Source organism: Mesoplodon mirus (assembly GCF_964341445.2).
Source record: "Mesoplodon mirus genome assembly, chromosome: 5".
NCBI lineage: Eukaryota > Metazoa > Chordata > Mammalia > Artiodactyla > Ziphiidae > Mesoplodon > Mesoplodon mirus.
The window spans coordinates 152,037,815-152,055,690 of NC_138980.1; the positions used below are offsets into that span (position 1 = coordinate 152,037,815).

Below are 17,876 nucleotides of genomic sequence, written 5' to 3' on the forward strand. Positions count from 1 at the left end.
TTTGTTCTTCTTTCTCTAATTGCTTTAGGTGCAGGGTCAGGTTGTTTGCTCGAGATGTTTCCTGTTTCTTAAGGTGGGATTGTATTGCAATAAACTTCCCCCTTAGAACTGCTTTTGCTGCGTCCCATAGGTTTTGGGTCGTCGTGTCTCCATTGTCATTTGTTTCTAGGTATTTTTAAATTTCCTCTCTGATTTCTTCAGTGATCACTTAGTTATTGAGTAGTGTATTGTTTAGCCTCCATGTGTTTGTATTTTTTACAGATCTTTTCCTGTAATTGATGTCTAGTCTCATAGCATTGTGGTCGGAAAAGATACTTGATACAATTTCAATTTTCTTAAATTTACCAAGGCTTGATTTGTGACCCAAGATATGATCTATCCTGGAGAATGTTCCATGAGCACTTGAGAAAAATGTGTATTCTGTTGTTTTTGGATGGAATAAATATCAACTAAGTCCATCTTGTTTAATGTATCATTTAAAGCTTGTGTTTCCTTATTTATTTTCATTTTGGATGATCTGTCCATTGGTGAAAGTGGGGTGTTAAAGTCCCCTACTATGATTGTGTTACTGTCGATTTCCCCTTTTATGGCTCTTAGTATTTGCCTTATGTATTGAGGTGCCCCTATGTTGGGTGCATAAATATTTACAATTGTTATATCTTCTTCTTGGATCGATCCCTTGATCATTATGTAGTGTCCTTCTTTGTCTCTTCTAGTAGTCTTTATTTTAAAGTCTATTTTGTCTGATATGAGAATTGCTACTCCAGCTTTCTTTTGATTGCCATTTGCATAGAATATCTTTTTTCATCCCCTTACTTTCAATCTGTATGTGTCTCTAGGTCTGAAGTGGGTCTCTTGTAGACAGCATATATATGGGTCTTGTTTTTGTATCCATTCAGCCAATCTGTGTCTTTTGGTGGGAGCATTTAGTCCATTTACATTTAAGGTAATTATTGATATGTATGTTCCTATTCCCATTTCCTTAATTGCTTTGGGTTTGTTATTGTAGGTATATTCCTTCTGTTGTGTTTCTTGCCTAGAGAAGTTCCTTTAGCATTTGTTGTAAAGCTGGTTTGGTGGTGCTGAACTCTCTCAGCTTTTGCTTGTTTGTAAAGGTTTTAATTTCTCCATCACATCTGAATGAGATCCTTGCTGGGTAGAGTAATCTTGGTTGCAGGTATCTCTCCTTCATCACTTTAATTATGTCCTGCCACTCCCTTCTGGCTTGTAGAGTTTCTGCTGAGAGATCAGCTGTTAACCTGATGGGGATTCCCTTGTGTGTTATTTGTTTTTTTTTCCCTTGCTGCTTTTAATATGATTTCTTTGTGTTTAATTTTTGACAGTTTGATTAGTATGTGTCTTGGCGTATTTCTCCTTGGATTTATTCTGTATGGGACTCTCTGTGCCTCCTGGACTTGATTAACTATTTCCTTTCCCATATTAGGGAAGTTTTCAACTATAATCTCTTCAAATATTTTCTCAGTCCCTTTCTTTTTCTCTTCTTCTTCTGGAACCCCTATAATTCGAATGTTGGTGCGTTTAATGTTGTCCCAGAGGTCTCTGAGACTGTCCTCTGTTCTTTTCATTCTTTTTTCTTTATTTTGCTCTGCAGCAGTTATTTCCACTATTTTATCTTCCACCTCACTTATCCGTTCTTCTGCCTCAGTTATTCTGCTATTGATCCCATCTAGAGTATTTTTCATTTCATTTATTGTGTTTTTAATCGATGCTTGATTCATCTTTATTTCTTCTAGGTCCTTGTTAACTGTTTCTTGCATTTTGTCTATTCTATTTCCAAGATTTTGGATCTTGGAAATAGAATCTTGGATCATCTTTACCATCATTATTCTGAATTCTTTTTCAGGTAGACTGCCTATTACCTCTTCATTTGTTAGGTCTGGTTGGTTTTTATCTTGCTCCTTCACCTGCTGTGTGTTTTTCTGTCTTCTCATTTTGCTTATGTTACTGTGTTTGGGGTCTCCTTTTTGCAGGCTGCAGATTCGTAGTTCCTGTTGTTTTTGGTGTCTGTCCCCAGTGGCTAAGGTTGTTTCAGTAGGTTGTGTAGGCTTCCTGGTGGGGGGGACTAGTGCCTGTGTTCTGGTGGTTGAGGCTCGATCTTGTCTTTCTGGTGGACAGGTCCACGTCTGGTGGTGTGTTTTGGGTTGCCTGTGGCCTTATTATGTTTTTAGGCAGCCTCTATGTTAATGGGTGGGGTTGGGTTCCTGCCTTGCTAGTTGCTTGGCATAGGGTGACCAGCACTGTAGCTTGCTGGTCGTTGACTGAAGCTGGGTACTGGTGTTGAGATGGAGATCTCTGGGAGATTTTCGCTGCTTGATATTATGTGGAGCTGGGAGGTCTCTTGTGGACCTGTGTCCTGAAGTTGGCTCTCCCACTTCAGAGGCACAGCACTGACTCCTGGCTGCAGCACCAAGAGCCTTTCATCTACCCGGCTCAGAATAAAAGGGAGAAAAAGTAGAAAGAAAGAATTAGTAGAAGAAAGAAAGAGAGAGAGAAAGAAAGGAAGAAGGAAAGAAAAGAAGGAAGGAAGGAAGGAAGGAAGGAAGAGAGAAAGGAGGGAGGGAGGGAGGAAGGATGGAAAGAAACAAAGAAAGAAAGGAGGGAGAGAGGGAGGAATGAAAGAAAAAGGAAGAGTGAATGGAAGAAGGGAGGGAGGGAGGGAGGAAGGAAAGAAAGAAAGAGAAAGACAGGAGGGAGGGAGGGAGGAAGGAAAGAAAAAGAAAGTGAAAGGAAGAGGGGTGGGAGGGAGGGAGGAAGGAAAGAAAGAGAGAAAGAAGGAAAGGAGGGGCGGAGGGAGGGAGGGAGGAAGGGAAGGTAGGAAAAAAAGAAAGAACAGGTAAAGTAAAATAGAATAAAGTATGAAATATAGTAGTGTTATTAAAATTAAAAAGTAATTATTGAAAAAAAAAACGGACAGATAGAACCCCGGGACATATGGTGGAAGCAAAGCTATACAGAGAGAATCTTACACAGAAGAATACACATACACATTCACAAGAAGAGAGCAGGGGGAAAAATCAAAAATCTTGCTCTCCAAGTCCACCTCCTCAATTTGGGATACTTCGTTGTAAAAAGAGGAAAAGGGCGAGAAGTCTGAAATCTTGCTCTCTAAATCCACCTCCTTAGTTTGGGATAATTCGTTGTAAAAAGAGGAAAAGGGGGGAAAGTCTTAAATCTTGTCCTCAAAGTCCACTTCCTCAATTTGCGATGATTAGCTGTCCATTCATGCACTCCACAGACGCAGGGCACATCAAGTGGACCGTGGAGCTTTAATCCACTGCCTCTGAGGCTGCACAGAGACATTTCCCTGTCTCTTCTCTGCTCTCACAGCTCCCGGGTCTCAGCCTTGGACCTGGCCCCGCCTCTGCACGTAGGTCGCCGGAGGGCGTCCGTTCTTCGCTCAGACAGGACGGGTTTAAAGGAGCCACTGATGCGGGGGCTCTGGCTCACTCAGGCAGAGGGGAGGGAGGGGCGCGCAGTGTGGGGCGGGCCTGCGGTGGCAGAGGCCGGCGTGACGTTGCACCAGACCGAGGCGCTCCGTGCGCTTTCCCGGGAAAGCCGTCCCCGGGTTCCGGGACCCCGGCAGTGGCGGGGTGCACAGGCCCCCCGGAAGGCGGGGCGGACAGTGACCCGCGCTCGCACACAGGCCCCAAGGCGGCGGCGGCAGCAGCAGCCCCAGCGTCCCACGCCCGTCTCCGGGGTCCGCGCTTTTAGCCGCGGCTCGCGCCCGTCTCCAGCGCTTCCCAAAGCAGCCCTCTTAATGCCCTCTCCTCGCGCACCAGGAAACAAAAGGGAAGAAAAAGTCTCTTGCCTCTTCGGCAGCTCCAGACCCTTTCCCCATACTCCCTCCGGGCTAGCCGTGGTGCACTAACCCCTTCAGGCTCTCTTCCTGCCGCCAGCCCCAGTCCTCTCCCTGCGCTCCGACTGAAAGCCGATACCCGAGCCTCAGCTCCCAGCCCCGCCCGCCCCGGCGGCCAAGCAGACAAGCCTCTCAGGCTGGTGTGTGCCTGAGGGCACCGATCCTCTGTGCCAGAATCTCTCCGCTTTGCCCTCCACACCCCTGTTGCTGTGCTCTCCTCCGCTACTCCGAAGCTTCCCCCTCCGCCACCTGCAGTCTCTGCCCGCGAAGGGGCTTGTAGTGTGTGGAAACCTTTCCTCCTTCACGGCTCCCTCCCACTGGTGCAGGTCCCGTCCCTATCCTTTTGTCTCTGTTTATTCTTTTTTCTTTTGCCCTACCCAGGTATGTGGGGAGTTTCTTGCCTTTTGGGGGGTCTGAGGTCTTCTGTCAGCGTTCAGTAGGTCTTCTGTAGGAGTTGTTCCACGTGTAGATGAATTTCTGATGTATCTGTGGGGAGGAAGGTGATCTCTGCGTCTTACTCTTCCGCCATCTTCCCAGGGTCCCCCCAGGAGGCTTTTCTGACACCTAAACCCTGGTCTTCACAAAGAACTGGGTATTTGTTCTGTGCCCTCACTGAGGCATCATATGACCAGGAAAACTTTTTTTTTTTTTGACTCTGATCTATCTCCCCCAACCAGAATCGCAGTCCCCGAATGCAGATCCTGGCCCAACTTGTCTCTGTCTGCTTAAAAAGCCCCTAATCCAGTGGCCAGTTTGTGCCAGAAGCTTAATTAATATTGGTCAAATAGATAAATTCCACATTCAAACTTCTTTCTCAACATGTCAGTCTCTTTTCTTCACTTACAGTTCTTTGACAGATGAAGAATGGCTGCTTGTGCAAGCGCTAAAATACCCTAGTAACCCCTCACCCCCTCTCCCCCTCCCCCACCATGAGATGTTGACTTCTGTCTGGGAAAAATAACCGATAACAATCCCCTCAGCAACCTGATTTTGTTCACACACTTTAAAGTTCACTTTCATAATAGCATCGTTCAGACTTAGAGTCAGAAATGCCACATTCTTCTAAAAGTAGTAATGTTGAATCCATGACCGTTCCGCCAACCTACTTGTTTGACCTCTATGACATGTGTTCATTCGGCCTTTTTTGAGAACACATTGGTTACTTGTGGCTTATGTGACCCCTTAGTTACTATCGCTAATTTGTTTTTTATTTAGTCGTAGCAACTTTTAACATTATCTAAACTAAGGATGACAGGAAACTCTAGAGTTTGAGTTTTCTACCAACATGAGCCCAGTGTGTTGAGTTGTGCATGTGACACAAATGACAACAATCAACAGTCCGGAAGAGTCAAAAAGTGTCAATACCAGTTCTGAGAATGTTGGAGAATGTAGCCCAGTCAGCTTTCAAAGTCAGCCAAGAATCTACAACTACACATGTTCTCAGCGTTCAGAGTATCAAAGCAAAGCTTCCACACACTTCCTTTTTGAGGTTCCAACTTAAATACTGACAATTTTAGGAACTCCTTTCTGCCTGTGTAGAATTAAGAATGCTTTAAGATAAATTACTTCAAAATGTTTTACACTTTCTCAACGCTGACATGTTTTCAATTGTTCAGGTTTAAAATCAGATAATTTTAATCCATTTCAAGTGGTTTTTAAGGCTCTAATATCATATTTATACTCTAGTATTTTATTCCTGTAGGATCAGGAATGTAGAGAAAAAGGATAAAATGATGAATGATGAGGGTGCAGTTTGTGTATCAGATCACTTCTGTTTTCATCCTCCTCCCAAGTAGTCAGTGTTGCCCATACACACTCCTGGAGATCATCTGTCTCATGGATTATTAGCACAGTGGTTGTGAACAGTCTCCAGAGCCAGACAGTCTGTGTACAAATCCAAGTTCTACTCTTTGCTTCCTGCTTCCCCTTGGGCAAACTGCTTCACTTTCAGTGGCCCAGTTTCCCTCTCTGTAAAATGGGGGCAATGGTAACCTCCACCCTGTGGGTGCCAATGCATATCAAATGAGCCAATACTCCAGGAGCCTTTAGTACTGAGCCTACCACAGAATAGGCACTCGTGGAATGTTTGCTATTTTGTCTTACTTAAAATGCTTCAAACCTCAAATGCAAATGTTTTCACAGCCTTGGTTTAAAATTAGAAAGCTTTTGATTCCCTTCAAAATGGTTTCGAGGAGTTCAAAATTCTTATTTAAAAAATCAGTAGTGTACTTTCCAAACAATGCTCAGAAACAGCTGGGATTTCTTGAGGGATATGGGAGAAAGAACCAAATATTATCAGTGAGCTTGAATAGGAGGTCTTGAGTTTTAGAAAATGGATTATTGCAGAATGTTTCCACCTGACTCCTGACCCACCCAGAGAGTGGCCACAGCGTAGGGACCCCTTTAAATAGGAATAATTTTCCCCCTATTACACAGGAGCTACCAAAGAGGTTTGCTTTGACTTCTTCTAAGTTGCTAGACCAAATTCCAAAAACCTCAGAAGAGGGAAAACCAGCTCTCTGAAAAAATACAGGAAAGTACACCCAGAACTTAGTAAAGGAAATATTCCCAATGGATCAAACTGTCAAATATATATAAGTACAAACTTTACTAAAAGCACAGTATGCTCTTGGCATATACTAGATGCCCAACAAATGTTTGGCAAATGAAGTTTGCTAAAATTAACCATGAAGATGTTTATTTTCCCCATGTAATATATTAAAAGATGGTGAAATGTCACAGTTGACACATAAAGAAAAATGCCTATAAGTATACTTCTAGGGTAAGAAATGTCCAATATAAATGACACTTTATAAAAGTGATATTTCTATTTTTTTATTTGTGGAGATTTTTCTTTATAAATCATAGTTCTTACCATTTGGGGTACTAACCTGGAGACATGAACTCAGTTTATTGAGCTGAGCTAAAACTATAAATATTTATCCCTTTTACAACTAAAAATCTTGGAATAAGGACTTAAGGCAAATAGAATATTGGACTCCATTTGTAAATACCAACTAAAGATTTTATCATGTGTCAAAATTATGTGGGGATCAATTTTTCATGCATATGCTATGTAATGATGGAAAATATTATCAGTTGTGCAGGGCAAAATAAAAATATGCAAAATATAAAATCTTCTAAATATTTCAAAAACTAATATCTGGGAACTATAATCCACTAGACAGGAAAGTGACCATTTTTGAAAAGCATCTTTTTGGGGAGTATTTAAACTTTAAGACTTCCTTTGAGTGTGTAACATTGTCGTATATTCACAAGATTCTTTGACGGTACTCTTGTCATCATTATTCCCATTTTCCAATGAGGAAATTGAGACACAGAGAAGGAACTTGGCCAAGCTCCCGCAGCTAATGCTGAAACCCAGGCCGTCTTGCTCCAAGGTCCAGGCTCTGAAGCTCTGTGTTATTCTGCCTTGAATGGGATGATGCTGTCTCCATCTTGCTCCTTGGCACATGACTATCATATGACCATCTTTTCCCTTCAGTTCATATGGATCTATAGCACCCTTTTTTTTTTTAAGATTTTTTTTTTGATGTGGACCATTTTTTTTTTTTTTTTTTTTTTTTTTTTTTTGCTGTACGCGGGCCTCTCACTGTTGTGGCCTCTCCCGTTGCGGAGCACAGGCTCCGGATGCACAGGCTTAGCAGCCATGGCTCACGGGCCCAGCCGCTCCGCGGCACATGGGATCCTCCCAGACCGGGGCACGAACCCGTATCCCCTGCATCGGCAGGCGGACTCTCAACCACTGCGCCACCAGGGAGGCCCATTGATGTGGACCATTTTTAAAGTCTTTATTGAATTTGTTAAAATATTGCTTCTGTTTCATGTTTTGGTTTTTTGGCCTCAAGGCATGTGGGATCTTAGCTCCCAGGCCAAGGATCGAACCTGCACCCCCTGCGTTGGAAGGCGAAGTTTTAACCACCGGACCACTAGGGAAGTCCCTATAACTGGATAATATTCCCTTATCTCAATATACTACATGTTGTCTAAACATTTTTAATAGCCAGATAATATTCCCTTTTCTCAATATACTACATGTTGTCTAAACTTTTCCCTATCTGTGGACTTTCAATTTTTATTTTTTCACTATTAAAGTCACTTTCAACTCTCAGAACAATTGCCTGTGTGACAGGTTCACATGTGAACCATGTGAAAAGAGTGTGTGGACAGTATAACTTGGAGCTCTCCTGGGAGGAAATGATATCTTGTGTGATAGGAGCTCAGAAGGGTTAGGATATTGATGTGGAAAAATTACTGGATCATTTGTACTTATCATTATGATAAAAATGAAATTGGCAGGCAATAGACCCAGGCTGATTTGTAATCATACAATTATGTTTATTATGTAATATATGCCCATGCATTTATTGGTTATCATACAAGGGAAAAGATAATTCTTACACTTGGGCTTTAAAAATTACAATTTCAGGGAATTCCCTGGAGGTCCAGTGGTCAGGACTCTGTACTTTCACTGCCAATGGCCCGGGTTCAATCCCTGGTCAGGGAACTAAGATCCCACAAGTCATGCAGCACAGCCAAAAAAAAAAAAAAAAAAAAAAAAGAAAAGAAAAGAAAAAGAAAAAGAAATAAATAAAAATGACAATTTCATGATTTAGGAGACACAGTGATGAACTTGTAGAACACTTCTGAGGTTAGGTCTTTCTTAGCCTCAGGAGTCCCTTTCCATTTGCCTCTAAGCTTCATCCTCTAATTTAGGGTTTTCTCATTTTTATCCTCTGGGTCACCAGTCCACCCCAAACAGAGGTACACTGCTTTACTTTTTCTCTATATATTAGGCATGGACAAAACAAAACAGAGGGGAAAAAATCTTTTTCTTTATCCTTTGGCACACTGAGTTGCTGTGAAATTTCTTCTTTTTTTTTTTTTCAGGTCTGTATTATTTATTTTTGCTCACTGGTCTTTTTTTATTATTAATTTTTATTGGAGTACAGTTGCTTTACAATGTTGTATTAGTTTCTACTGTACAGCAAAGTGAATCAGCTATATGTATATGTACATCCCCTCTTTTTTGGATTTCCTTCTCATTTAGGTCAGCTCAGAGCACTGAGTAGAGTTCCCTGAGCTATACAGTAGGTTTTCATTAGTTATCTATTTTATACATAGTATCAATAGTGTATATATGTAAATCCCAATCTCCCAATTCATCCCAACCCCTCACTTTCCCCCTTGGTATCCATACGTTTGTTCTCTACATCTGCGTCTCTATTTCTAAAGAAGAAATTAGAATTCTTCTAGTAGAGTTAAACGAAATGGCCCCCTCCAAGTCTTACATGCAGTCTTCTTTGAAGAAGGATCCTCTAGTAGCTACTAACTCTGCTTGCCAAGCTGTACAAAAACCTGTCCCTCCTCATCCTGCTGGGACACCCTAATCCAGGAAGCCTCTTCTCTCAGGTGTCCTTAAATGGGACTCCCTGCTCTGCCATCTCTTGTCTAAGGGGCTGTTGGGTCATATGAGACCATAGTGAATTCTCAGCTAGAACTCATTCAAAAATTCACAGGACTAACCATCTAACTAACCATCATCTTATTCTTGCTTCTCTCTCAGAGAAACCTGATAAATTATGTTCTCCATCTCCTCTACATCACTCTCCCAAAGACACCCACACACCCACACAAACATTGACAAATAATTACTAACAACTTGTTTAGTGCAGAGATTTATAGTTATTATGACATATGTCTCATTTTGAGTTGGGAAAATATCCCTGTACAAAATGAAAGCACCCCCTCCCCCAATTCATGCACACACATACACTTTTTTAAAATGAATTTTTAAGAAATTAACTCTGGATTCCAGCATTTGACAGCTTTAAGGAAATTGTTGAAATAGACTGAAAAGAAAAACTCTGGGGCAACCTAGGAGACTTGGGATTATTTGAACCAGAGGGGGGAAAGAAAAACCAACAGTGAAGTGATTAACAGTTTCTGGATTGTGAAACAACATGTAAGACTCCTGAAGGATCTCAGCAGCATATACCCTCAGGATGACTGAAGAAGTGAGGGGTGGAGGGGTGGATTACAGCCAAGAGGGGACATAATGCAAAACTCTTGGCCTGATAAAACTTCCTTTTGGGCTTTAATGTAAATTTACAGGAGAATTGTACTTTAAATAACAAATTCTCTGGACATGGTTATAAATAGGTGCCCTCCAGAAATTAAATGTAGCAGGAACAAATCAGATGAACCAAAATGATAAGGCTCTTTTCCAAAGCACCTGCTTTTCAAATAAGGTAGGTTTCTCACTGGGAAGTTTTCCTCATTGTATGCCACACTGTGAATGACGCCCCCTAGGGCTGGGCAGAACACAATCAACTCAACCATACCTGTTCCTTTGCCTGCACAGAGCCACCCCTAGAAATGAGAGAAAAAAGGAAATAAGGTGGAACCCCTCCGCCACTCCCAAGCTGGACCTCATTTCCCTTCCTTTTTACCACCTCTCTATCACTCTAGGTTTTGAGGAACAAGAGTAAAGGGGAAGTGGAAGAGAAGGAGGTGGAAATAAATGGGAAATTAGCGGGAATACACTGAGCTGAGAACACGTAGCACCAAAGCCCAGGAGTGGAACTGAAGCTCATGTCCCTTCTACTTTGCCCATGTCCCCGAATCAAGTCTGGGACACCCTGGGGTGGTGACACTTCCTTTAGAGTAGCTCCACTTATGCCCAAGCCTCCATAAACAAGCTGGATTGACCAACAAGACACATTGGCATGTGCAGAAATCTTCAGTGTTATCTGACACACAACAAGCCAGTTTCTACATGTTAGAGGGGAAGTGGTTTGAAAGCCTACCTGTTGGAGGCAAGAAGTAAACAAAACTTAAAGCTCCATTCTGATACCCTCTCACCTTTCCTATGGGCTTAGTAAAACTTCCTCAACGGTGCTACTTCATTTTTGTTTGTTTAATTATCCTGGAGAAGCCGCTAGACTCACTTTCTGCTGATTTGATGGGGGCTGTTGAAGAAATTATAAACAGATACTTAGAGGGCTTGAGAGCTCCTTTTTCTCTCCCTGCATCCCGGTAAGAGTTCCGTGTCTGACTACCGAGACTGCATTGTCTCATCCAGCTTTCTCCTCACACAGTAGCTGCTCTTTAGTGCCCCTTCCTCAGGAGGCAGGTAGATGGTCCCACAATAGTGATGCAAACAAATGGATCTTGGCTTAATTAAATATTGTGATCTTTGTCAAGTTAGGAGTGACTTATTTAAGAGAGACCCAAAGAAAGAAACTAAAAGTTTACCTAGCAACGGGTAAAGCATTCTCTTTTTCTTCTCAGGCTTCCTTAAAACCTACACCCACAGTAATTTTATATACATATATAGTGTGTGTGAGAGTGTGTGTGTTTATATATACACACAGAATATATATATGGAAAAACCCGAACGAACCTTTTGGCCAACCCGGTATATATTATAGTTAAGTGTCATCAAATGCATTTGCATCGTTGGGTACACTTACTTTATTTTCATCTTCTTAGAGTCAATGAATCATTCTGCATCTTGATTATATCAGCCAATGTTTTAGCTAGTTCTCCCATATTTGTATGATTTGTAAATATCAGAATGCTTCCATATCTTTATCTACAATGAAGATTAAAATAATTCATAGAACAGACCTAAAGACAAAGGAGACAGAGCAGGCTGATAGCAAACCATTAATTCACATCCTATGAGTAGTTCTCTAACCAAATGTAGTTGACTGTATTCCATTATCAGTTAAGTGGCATCAAGTGCAATTGCAAATAATCTCTATCTCTAAGATATGTCTCATCTTTGTTCTAATCCTGTTTTCCCAATGACCTATTCACACAACTAGTTCACATGCAGAGCCCCTGAAATACCCCAAACAAAATTCTCTAAACTAGTTTCCTTCCCTACCTATGCCATTTCCATCCACACCTCCCCATCTTGTCTTGAAGAACAAAAGTGTTGTGGTCGTTATAATTCTTTCTTCCCTTCTTTCCTTATATCCAGACTGGCATTAAGCACTTTAGTTCAGAATTTTTCATGTCCCGCACAGGAAATGACAATATGAGATTGGCTGGGTAAGCAAAAAAAGCTACTTGTGTCTGGAATTTATTGCCTGATGGTGGGTAAGGGATCCCCCACCGCCCCCAAGGCCTTTGCAGATCAGTATCTCAACTGACCTGTAACACCTGGGCACACAGCTGGGAAGTTCAAATTTAGTCCATTCTTTCTTAAAATATCTCATATTTGCCCTTTTATTTCCATTTCTGCAGGTACCATCTTAGTCAAGGTCATTATCTCATACTGGGGTTATTGTAACATCCACCTAACTGCTTTCCTTGCCTTTTCCCAAGTTTATCTTTGGTGGTGCCACTGACGAACCTACTTACCCACTGCTTTTGGCATGAGTCTACAATTGTCTCCCATTACCAATGACAGTAAAACCTAAATTCTTTTGTCAAGATTTCAAGGAAAAGAAATTATTTAGGCCCATCTGACCTGTTAAACTTATCTCCTACTACTTCTTCCAACAATCTCTATTCAAACTAAATTCACTTAGTCACTGCCTATCACCAACAGAATCACATTTCTTATATTTGTTCTGCTTCCAGAAGATCCTGGTGGTAGTAGTTAGTAGCCATAACTACTTGAGTAGTCTTGTAGTCTTGAGTACCTATTAGGTGTTAGGCCCTGTGCCAACCTTCACAGCAATCTTTCCTGATAGCTAATGTTATTCTGATTTTATAGATAAGAAAGTTGAAACCCAGGTTAAGTAATATGGCCAAAAAGAAAAACTGATTTAAGTAGTGAAGAGCTAAGACTTCAAATCTCAGCATAGCTTCAAACAACACACTCTTTCTACTGCCTTTGTCCAATGTAAACTTAGCTTACTCTGAACTCAAAACATTTCTTTCCAAACTTCTCATTTGGCAATTAAAAATTTGCTATCATATGATAATCCTTTGATCATTCTTTCTTATTCTCTGATTCTTGCATTGTTCTGTAGCCATCTGCATTTTTAAAAAATTTATTTATGTTTTATTTGTTTTTTGGCTGCATTGGGTCTTCTTGCTGAGCGCAGGCTTTCTCTAGTTGCAGGGAGGGAGGGCTACTCTTCATTGCGGTGCCTGGGCTTCTCATTGTGGTGGCTTCTCTTGTTGTGGAGCACAGGCTCTAGGCACGCGGGCTTCAGTAGTTGTGTTGCACAGGCTCAGTAATTATGGCTCACAGGCTCTAGAGTGCAGTCTCAGTAGTTGTGGCACACGGGCTTAGTTGCTCCGTGGCATGTGGGATCTTCCTGGAGCAGGGATCGAACCCGTGTCCCCTGCATTGGCAGGCAGATTCTTAACCACTGTGTCACCAGGAAAGCCCCCCCCCTTTTTTTTTTGAGGTACATGGGCCTCTCACTGTTTTGGCCTCTCCTGTTGCAGAGCACAGGCTCCGGATGCGCAGGCTCAGCGGCCATGGCTCACAGGCCCAGCCGCTCCGCGGCATGTGGGATCTTCCCAGACCGGGGCATGAACCCGTGTCCCCTGCATCGGCAGGCAGACTCTCAACCACTGCACCACCAGGGAAGCCCAGCCATCTGCATTTTTGTCTTCATCTGTCCAACTGTATTGAGAACCTATGACTGCAAAACCTGGATCCCCTATAGGTCTTAGGTGTTGCTACGTCTCTATGGATACATCTCAATTTCTGAATTTTTGCCAAAGCATTATAGTTCCTTTGGCCCACATGAGCTACATCACACTATCCCCAAGAAATTGAATTTACATTAATGGCCTTTATTTTCTGCATTTGCTTTTACTCTTTTGCCAGTTATTTAATACCTTAATTTTTCAGTTCATAGATTATTATAATATCAAAAAGCCCCAATGCCTTCTTTAGCCTATGATTGTCCAGGCTGTCTGGCAGATTTTCCAAGAAAATTGGTCACTGTAAATGAGAGATCTAGTCCCATAAATCTTCTGGTGATTATTTCCAAATCTGTTCTTTTTTTTTTTAACAAGTTTAAATGTTTATTCACCTGATAACATACTTTGAAATACACAAAGCAGGAAGCTGGAGGGAAATTTTGAAATCATTTATCTAGCCCAACTGCTTTCTTTCTTCTTCTTTTCTTCCTTCATATTTCCCTCTCTCGCTTCCTTTCTTCTCTCCTTCCCTCCTCCCTTTTTATTTCATCCTCCTCTTTCTTCTTCTCCTTCTCCTCCTCCTTCTTTCACTAATGAAGAAACTGAGGCCAGAGGTGAAGTACACATCCAGTCAGAAGCAGATGGGGGTCTAAGACCCAGGACTGGCCCTCCAACTTCTTATCTAGGACCCTTCCCTCCTCACTGCACTTTACTGTGCTTGAACAAACATTGTCTTCATACATTAACAACTCTTAAAGTGAAGGTTCCAAATCTGTTCTTAATTTCAGAGCAAAGTAAGTAGTGAGTTAATCTTCTCATTAACCCAGATTTGGGCCTTAATAACAATATGACTAATATAATTTAATGTAAAAGTATCTTTTAAAACCCCATTACCTCTGCCCAAATTGATCTCTTCATTGTGCTCAAGTAACCAACATGTCATGGTTGGAGTCTTATTACAAAAATCAGGGTGATGAGGAAAAAGAAGATCAAGAGGAGGGCCTTGAAGCAGGTGGAGATTGTAAATATTCAGGAAGACATAGTTTGATTTTTTTGATTGATGCTTCTGAGGCCATGTTTGAAACTCAGGATGAAGATGAGTTGACTCCTTTTGACATGAGCATCCAGTATATCCAGAGTGTATACACCAATAAGATCATAAGCAGTGATTGAGATCTCTTGGCAGTGGTGTTCTATGGTACCAAGAAGGACAAAAATTCAGTGAATTTCAAAAATATTCACGTCTTGCAGGAATTGGATAATCCAGGTGCTAAACAAGTGCTAGAGCTTGACCACTTTAAGGGACAGGAGGGGAAGAAACATTTCCAAGACCTAGTTGGCCATGGATCTGACTACTCCCTAAGTGAAGTACTGTGGGTCTATGCTAATCTCTTTAGCGATGTCCAGTTCAAGATGAGCCATAAGAGGATCATGCTTTTCACCAATGAAGATGACCCCCACAGCAATGAGAGTGCCAAAGCCAGCTGGGCCAGGACCAAAGCTGGAGATCTCCATGACACAGGTATATTCCTTGACTTGTTGCACCTAAAGAAACGTGGGGGCTTTGACATATCCTTGTTCTACAGAGATATTATCAGCATAGCAGAGGATGAGGACATAGGGGTTCACTTTGAGGAGTCGAGCAAGCTCGAAGACCTGTTGAGGAAGGTTCGCACCAAGGAGACGAAGAAGCGCGTGCTCTATAGGTTGAAGCTTAAGCTCAACGAAGATGTAGCACTTACTGTTGGCAATTATAATATGGTCCAGAAGGCTCTCAAACCTTCTCCAGTGAGGCTTTATCAGGAAACAAATGAACCAGTGAAAACCAAGACCCGGACGTTTAATGTAAATACAGGCAGTTTGCTTTTGCCTAGTGACACCAAGAGGTCTCAGACCTATGGGAGTCATTAGACTGTATTAGAGAAAGAGGAAACAGAAGAGCTTAAACGGATTGATGAACCAGGTTTGATTCTCATCGGTTTCAAGACCTTGATAATGCTGAAGAAGCACCATTACCTGAGGCCCTCCCTGTTCGTGTACCCTGAGGAGTCCCTGATAAATGGGAGCTCAACCCTATTCAGTGCTCTAATCACCAAGTGTCTGAAGAAGGAGGTCATGGCAGTGTGCAGATACACACCCTGCCAGAATATCCCCCCTTGTTTTGTGGCCTTGATGCCACAGGAAGAGGAGCTGGATGACCAGAAAATTCAGGTGACTTCCCCAGTCTTCCAGCTCATCTTCTTGCCCTATGCTGATGACAAACGGACGGTGCCCTTTACTGAAAAAGTCATGGCAAACCCAGAGCAGGTAGACAAGTTGAAGGCTATTGTTCAGAAGCTCCACTTCAAGTACAGAAGTGACAGCTTTGAGAACCCAGTGCTGCAGCAGCACTTTAGGAACATGGAAGCCTTGGCTTTGGATTTGATGGAGCCTGAACAAGCCATGGATCTGACACTGCCCAAGGTTGAAGTAATGGACAAAAGACTGGGCTCCCTGGTGGATGAGTTTAAGGAACTTGTCTACCCACCAGATTACAACCCTGAGGAAAAAGTGCCCAAGCAAAAACAAGATGATGAAAGTTCTGGAAGCAAAAGGCCCAAGGTGGAATTATCTGAAGAGGAGCTGAAGGCCTACGTCAGCAGGGGCACACTGGGTAAGCTCACTGTGCCCACACTGAAGGAAGCCTGCAGGGTGTACAGACGAAGAGCAGGACGAAGAAGCAGGAGCTGCTGGATGCTCTCAGCAAGCACTTCCAGAAGGCCTGACTAGAGACCATACAGCCAGTTACCCTTCCACATTGTAGCCAGGCTGCCTGGTTTTGTTTTTATCAAGTTAAAACATGTTTCTCCTGAGCCAGAAAGAGTCGGCCTGACAGAAGCCAAGGACTTTGTTTATGAGACGTTCTGTTGCCATGGAGACTGCATTGCCATCTCACTGTGCTGTGCTCTACTCTACTTTCTGAATAAAGAGCCCTAACTTTGTACTATTAAAAACAAAAACCAAAAAACCCATTACCTGCCTAGAATTCATGTTGCTAAGGGGTTTAGAAAATGAAGGTAGAGTGTGTGGCCCTGGTACTCTAGAATGCGGCTGTCCAATACTGTAGCCACTAGCCACATGTGGCTATTTAAATTTTTTTTGATATTTATTTATTTATTTAATTTTTGGCTGTGTTGGGTCTTAGTTGCGGCACGCAGGATCTTCCGTTGCAGCATGTGGTCTCAGTAGTTGCAGCGCGTGGGCTTAGTTGCCCTGCAGCATGTGGGATCTTAGTTCCTCAGCCAGGGATCGAACCGCATCCTCTGTTTTGGAAGGCGGATTCTTAAATCTGCCTAAATTTAAGGGACCACAAGGGAAGTCCCTAAATTTTAATTAATTAAAAGTAAATAGATCAAGTGGGGTTTATCCCAGAAATGCAAGGATTCTTCAATATAGGCAAATCAATCAATATGATATACCATATTAACAAATTGAAGGAGAAAATCCATATGATCATCTCAATAGATGCAGAAAAAGCTTTGGACAAAATTCAACACCCATTTATGATAAAAACCTTTCAGAAAGTAGGCTTAGAGGGAACTTACCTCAACGTAATAAAGGCCATACATGACAAACCCACAGCCAACATCATTCTCAATGGTGAACAACTGAAATCATTTCCTCTAAGATCAGGAGCAAGACAAGGTTGCCCACTCTCACCACCATTATTCAATGTAGTTTTGGAAGTTTTAGCCACAGCAATCAGAGAAGAAAAAGAAATAAAAGGAATCCAAATCAGAAAAGAAGTAAAGCTGTCACTGTTTGCAGATGACATGATACTATACATAGAGAATCCTAAAGATGCTAACAGAAAACTATTAGAGCTAATCAATGAATTTGGTAAAGTAACAGGATACAAAATTAATGCACAGAAATCTCCTGCATTCCTATAAACTGATGATAAAAAATCTGAAAGAAAAATTAAGGAAACACTCCCATTTACAACTGCAACAAAAAGAATAAAATACCTCAGAATAAACCTAGCTAAGGAGACAAAAGACCTGTATGCAGAAAACTATAAGACACTGATGAAAGAAATTAAAGATGATACAAACAGATGGAGAGATATACCATGTTCTTGGATTGGAAGAATCAACATTGTGAAAATGACTATACTACCCAAAGCAATCTACAGATTCAATCCAATCCCTATCAAACTATCAATGGCATTTTTCACAGAACTAGAACAAAAATTTCACAATTTGTGTGGAAACAGAAAAGACCCCGAATATCCAAAGCGATCTTGAGAAAGAAAAACAGAACTGGAGGAATCAGGCTCCCGGACTTTGGGCTATACTACAAAGCTACAGTAATCAAGACA

General features: G+C 41.9%; 1 protein-coding gene and 1 pseudogene across 2 annotated transcripts in view; both read left to right on the forward strand.

Moving 5' to 3' along the window:
• Positions 1-17,876, forward strand: part of FYB1 (FYN binding protein 1) — a 190,046-nt gene that overhangs the window by 33,005 nt on the left and 139,165 nt on the right. The window lies entirely within an intron of this gene.
• LOC309804956 (X-ray repair cross-complementing protein 6-like) lies at positions 14,418-16,281 on the forward strand (annotated as a pseudogene). Its single transcript has one exon. The product of its transcript is annotated as an X-ray repair cross-complementing protein 6-like (transcript).